General features: G+C 34.1%; 1 long non-coding RNA gene across 1 annotated transcript in view; it reads left to right on the forward strand.

The window, feature by feature from the left end:
* LOC141567490 (uncharacterized) overlaps positions 1 to 4,418 on the forward strand; it is an 80,052-nt gene extending 75,634 nt beyond the window's left edge. The window contains exon 2 of the long non-coding RNA XR_012490139.1: positions 3,577 to 4,418. This is a non-coding gene — a long non-coding RNA (uncharacterized LOC141567490). The remainder of the gene's footprint in view (positions 1 to 3,576) is intronic.
* Positions 4,419 to 6,000: the final 1,582 nt, after the last annotated feature.

Here is a 6,000-nt window from a genome sequence, read left to right on the forward strand (position 1 = left end):
TTCTTTTAAAGGTAATATACTTAGATGATTCGAAAGACAACACTGGGCCTAGAAGAACTGAAAATCTGGTGATAATAAGCATACCTAATATGCAGACCTTGATTTTAAGCATTAAAATAAAGCAGGACTCCTTGGAGAAATGCTTATTGAAGGACTGAGGGAAGCAATGTATAAGATAAAGCAAGAATGTCTTGTGGTATCAGAAAGCAAGGAAGTGATCAAAAAATGCTGGAGACAGTCAAAGGGACACAAGGACCAACTTTTGAAGAGCTTTCGACTGGCTAAATTTGGAACAGCATAAGCATTGAAATAATGTGAAATCCATGAGTCCATACTGATACAAATTTATTTTTAAATGGGAGAGAAGGGAAAGCTTTTCCTTAGAGTAGAACACCAACTAGCAAATGTAGAAGGAATAATAGAGTTAGAATATCACTATTTGTCAAGTAGCATAGCAATAACAGATTTAGGTAAAAATCATCAATATATGTTACAATAGTGAGTGAAAGTTTGATGAGGAATAGGATATCTCTATGGTCTCACATTATCTGTCTACAAAATTTTTATTAATTACAAGGGAGAAAAAAAGTATCTTCACAATGGAGAAACCTGCCAACTACCACCTGAACCAAATGCCGTAAGGTAACATCAACAAAAATGGGAAAAAAAGACATCAAATATCTCCAAACATGATACGCTGAGGACGATACATCACTTCTGTGATATCCTTACCAAAAATTCATAACCTGAATCTAGTCATAAAGAAACATCAGATAAACCCAAATTGAGGGACATCTTTCAAAATATCTAGCCTGTACTCCTTAAAAAATGTCAAACTCATGAAAGACATAGACTGACAGAGAAATGATTCGAGATTAAAGGAGACTAAGAGATATGACAACAATAAATGCAGTGTGTGATCCTGGATTGGATCCTGATCCAGAAAAAAAATGATTTTATTTGCTATAAAGGCCATTACAAGGAAAACTGGTATACTATGAATCACTTTTAAAGATTAAATAAAAGTATGCATCATTTCCCTGCTCAAAATCTGATGCCTTTCAATGTTGACAGAAAGAAGCACAAAACACTTTAAACAAGGAAAAACCCTCTATAATATAATCCTTCGCTGATTCCTTAGTGTTATTTTCACTACTCTCTCTCCCGTAAATACTTCATTTAAATGACTTGTGCTGCTGGTATGTACTTGCTGAATCTGCTACTACTAAATGATCCCCTTCCTTTCTGTGTACCTATCCTTCAAGGTCTAGCTCAAGTAACATCTCCTCTCAGGACTTGGACCATTACAGAAGGATGAGATCCCAACCCACTCTGTGCATATACAATACTGTCTAAATCACTCCCTAAGAGTTTTCTTCCTTATTTAGTAGTAATGTGTATGTTCTATCCATAACACTGCATTTTAAGATCCTAGAGCAGTGTTGTTAGATAGAACTTTCTACAATGATGGAAATGTTTTATCTTTGCTGTCCAATACAATAGCCATTAGCCACATGTCGCTACTGAACATCTAATAGTGTGGTCCTAGAAGGCAATTAGTTTTCTGACCTTAGCATATTTATTGAGAAGTAACTATGTTTCAGGTCCTGTTTAAACACTTTATACATATTATTTCATTTATATTTTCTAATAATACCATTTTGTCTCTCAGATAAGTAAACAGTCCCAGAAAGGTTAAACAACTTGCACAAAGTTCTAATTCTTTGTGATTAGCAACAAGGATGCTTATCCACCTTGCTGAGTAGCGGAGTGAGAATAGTAGAAAATACGAGGAGCTTAGTAAATCATGAAACAGTATTCTTTTTTATTTTTAATTTATTTTTTAAATTTATTGGGTGACAATTGTTAGTAAAATTACATAGATTTCAGGTGTACAATTCTGTATTACATCATCTATAAATCCCATTGTATGTTCATCACCCAGAGTCAGTTCTTCCATCACCATATATTCGATCCCCCTTACCCTCACCTCCCCCCCCACCCCCCTTACCCTCTGGTAACCACTAAACTATTGTCTGTGTCTATGAGTTTCTGATGAAACAGTATTCTTAAAATAGTTATTTTACCTTCTTTTGGTCTCTCTTATGGTGTTTATCACATCACCTTGTATGCAGTAATTATATCTGAATCAATTGAAAATTTTACATGGTTTGTAAGTGGTCTTCTACCCTTGTACATAATGCTAATAAAAATTTGTGTAAGTTGCATGTGCAAAACTGGAATCATAAAAATAAAATATGGTAATATGAGGTCTGACAACTAAGTTTGTGAACTTGTTACAATGCTGTTGCTAACCATTTTTGATGTCAGAGGGATTATTCATTATGAATTTGTACCAACTGGACAGTTAACCAAGTTTACTATTTCGAAGTGCTGAATAGGCTGCATGAAAAAGTTAGATGACCTCAACTTTTCGCCAACAATTCATGGCTCTCGCATCATGACAATGGACCAGTTCACACGGCACTGTCTCTGAGGGAGTTTTTAGCCAGGAAACAAATAACTGTAGTGGAACACCCTCCCTACTCACCTGACCTGGCCCCAATGACTTCTTTCTTTACCCAAAGATAAAGGAAATATTGAAGGAAGATATTTTAATGACATTCAGGACATTAAGGGTAATGTGATGACAGCTCTGATGGCCATTCCAGAAAAAAAGTTCCAAAATTGCTTTGAAGGGTGGACTAGGTGCTGGCATCGGTGCATAGCTTCCCAAGGGGAGTACTTCAAAGGTGACCGTAGTGATATTCAGCACTGAGGCATGTAGCACATTTTGTAGGATGAGTTTGTGAACTTAACTGTCTGACCTCGGTATCTACACAGAATATTATTCAGGAATAAAAAGGAATGAAATATTGATTCATGCTATGAACATGAACATGAATGAACCTTAAAAGCATCATGTTAAGTGAAAGATGCCATTCACAAAAGACCACATATTATGTGATTCCTTTTATATGAAATGTCCAGAATAGAAAAATCCATAGAGACAAAAAGTAGATTAAAGGTTGCCTAGGGCTAGGAGGGTTAGGGGGGAATACGGAGTGACTGCTAATGTGTATGCATTTTATTTCCTGGGGTAATGAAATTGTCCCAAGATTGATTGTGGTAATAGTTGCATAACTGTGAATATAATCAAAACAATTAAATTGTGCACTTTAAATGAGTAAATTGCATGGAATATAAATTGTATCTCAATAATTCTGTTTTAAAAAGTAGAATCATAGTTTTATGTTTATAAAAGAGTTCTATTCCTAGAATCATTGGAATTGTAACAGCTATATACAATATCAGAGGGGTAGTAGATTGGGGGAGGAGAGTTATTACTTTGTGAGGGGTATAAATGTCTATTACATTGTTTTGTACACCTGAAACTAATTTTAAAAAGTTCTATTCCTAAGTTAGACATAGATTATTTAAATATCTATTATTAAATATATATTTATATATATTATTATTATTTGCCTTTACTTTTAGGCATAACTGACAGAAATATTTCTAATATATTTGAGTAAAGTATAATAAAATTGTGGTTTTTCAAAATTGTTTTTTCAGGAGTGGAAAAAAGAAATCTTTTTTGGAAAACCAATAAAGCAAAAATAATCTGAAGTTGCCCTGGTTGAAGCAGAGTGGAGATTCAGACCTCTCCCACTCAGACTCCTGCTCTTTCTTCGGTATTGGCATCTAAGGAACCTCTACAAGGTTTGGGAGAAAAGAAGTTGGAAGTTGCAGCAAAAGCAATACAAATAATAAATACAAAGAAGTAAAAACTCTGCTAGTTGAACTGTCTGCTACCCAGCAGGCTACAATAATTCAGAATTGTCTTAAGTTAGTATTATACAAACATATAAATTCTATTTATGTAAGTTTGAATTCTGCTTCTGTGATTTAGACTTAAGGTATATTGTTTAAAAGTATGAATTGTAAAAGCCAAGATTTACCTCTAACCTACGTTTTTCTTGCCTACTTAATTAGGAACTTTTGAATTTTGTTTATAACAATGCAAAACATATGTAAACATCGCCAGACTGAAAAACAGGTGCGCAAGTTCTGTGATATTAGAAGAGTTGCTTTCTTGGTGTAATACCACTTAATGAACAAGGGTGGGGGGGAAGCAGTTTTCAACTCACTTGTACTTATATACCTTATGTAACTCACTTCGACTTGGATGATTTGTTAACATCTAAATTTTATCTTATACTATTACATTCTTTATGACATATTATACTATACTATGTTTTAATTATACCAATATTAGAACTGATCCTTTATTTCCCTTAAAATTCAAAAAAGTATGTATTTAAGGGTAAAGAAGAAAATTGTGGTTTTCAAACTTATTTTTCACAGGTGGACAAAAGAAATCATTTTTGGATACCAAATAAAGCAAAATAATCTTCTCAAGGTTCCCATTTCCACTTAACAACTGTGAATCAAGACTAATATCTATCTTTAATTCAAATTAGTCTTTCTTTACACTTGTAGCTCATGATCAAGGCATGATAAGAAATCTTTTGGATTTTCTTTCTTTCTTTTCACACAGCTACAAACTTCTCTTGAATCACCTCTGCTTCTCCTACCTTTTCTATTTACTGCTATTAGAACAGTCTTCAAATGCTACTTCTATTATGTTATTTCCCTATACAAAAACTTACAACTGTTCTCTATAGTTCAAATTCTTTTCAGCCTCTGTGTGACAGTTAATTTGTGTCAAACGACTGGACCACAGGGTACCCAGACCACAGGTCAAACATTATTCTGGGTGTTTCTATGAGATGTTTTTGGATGAGATTAACATTTACCCAGTAAACCGGGTAAAGCAGATTTCCCTCTATAATGTGGGTAAGATTCATCTGATCAGTTGAAGGTATGAATAAAATAAAAGACTGACCCTCCCCTGAGTAAGAGAGAATTCTCCTGTGTGACAGCCTTCACTGTCATATCAGCTCTTCCTGCCTGCTGGCCTTTGAACTGGAACACCAGTTCTGTAGAGTTTGGACTTGCCAGCCTCCATAACCATAAAAAACATATAGATTAGATCAGATTGATACGCACACCCACACACACTCACTCTCCATCCTATTGGTTCTGTTTCTCTAGAGACTTAATACACTCTATTCCATATCTGTGGTCCCAGTTCACCAACTCATTTCTTATTAGACCTCACAGATTCTTCACTCCACTGAATCAAATCTATTTGTCACCTTCTACAAAATTTGCACAATTCCATCTAAATGCTTTTATTAAATAACAGATCTGTATTTGCCCCACCCATATTTGCTTCTCACATATTTCTCTCCAGCTAGCCTGTTAAGCATGTGACGGGCAAGAACCTCTATTTTCTTTACTTCTTTCTACACAAATAATAACAAGGACGAATAATGTGAAATATAGTATATGTATATATGAACTTTAAACCATAAATATATGTATATATAACATTTACCTCTTAAAGTCTGGTACATAATTTAATTTTAATTTGTTTTTGCTTAGAATAATTATACTTTGGGATAAAATTGATTGTTAATTAAAAAGAATTCTTCTTACATATTCATTTTGCTAAGCTGGGACACAGAACAAAGTTATAGACAAACTTTAGCCAAAGATAATTTAACATAATGTTTTAATGTTGGGATGAAGTACATACTTTATATTTTTCAAACTCAGTTATATTGCTTTGCTAAAAGTAAATAGTACCTCCAGGACACCATCTGGTAAAAATCTCTCTGTGGATTAACCCAGAAAGGAAGTGAATGAATTTTTATATATTGCATAGTTGTGGTTGCAAAACTGCAGCAAAAATATGTTTTCAATGCACTGCTGTAAGTGAGACTTCAGAGTTCAGCTACCTCATCTGATCTGATCCAAAAAGCTTGGAATACTTAAGGCCATATCCCATCAACAGGGAAAAAGGAGGGGTGTTTTCTTTGCTAGCATTTCTATGACTTGGAAGAAAAAAATAATAACCCAGGAAATTGAAGT

The sequence above is a fragment of the Rhinolophus sinicus genome, linkage group LG11 (assembly GCF_036562045.2).
Source record: "Rhinolophus sinicus isolate RSC01 linkage group LG11, ASM3656204v1, whole genome shotgun sequence".
NCBI lineage: Eukaryota > Metazoa > Chordata > Mammalia > Chiroptera > Rhinolophidae > Rhinolophus > Rhinolophus sinicus.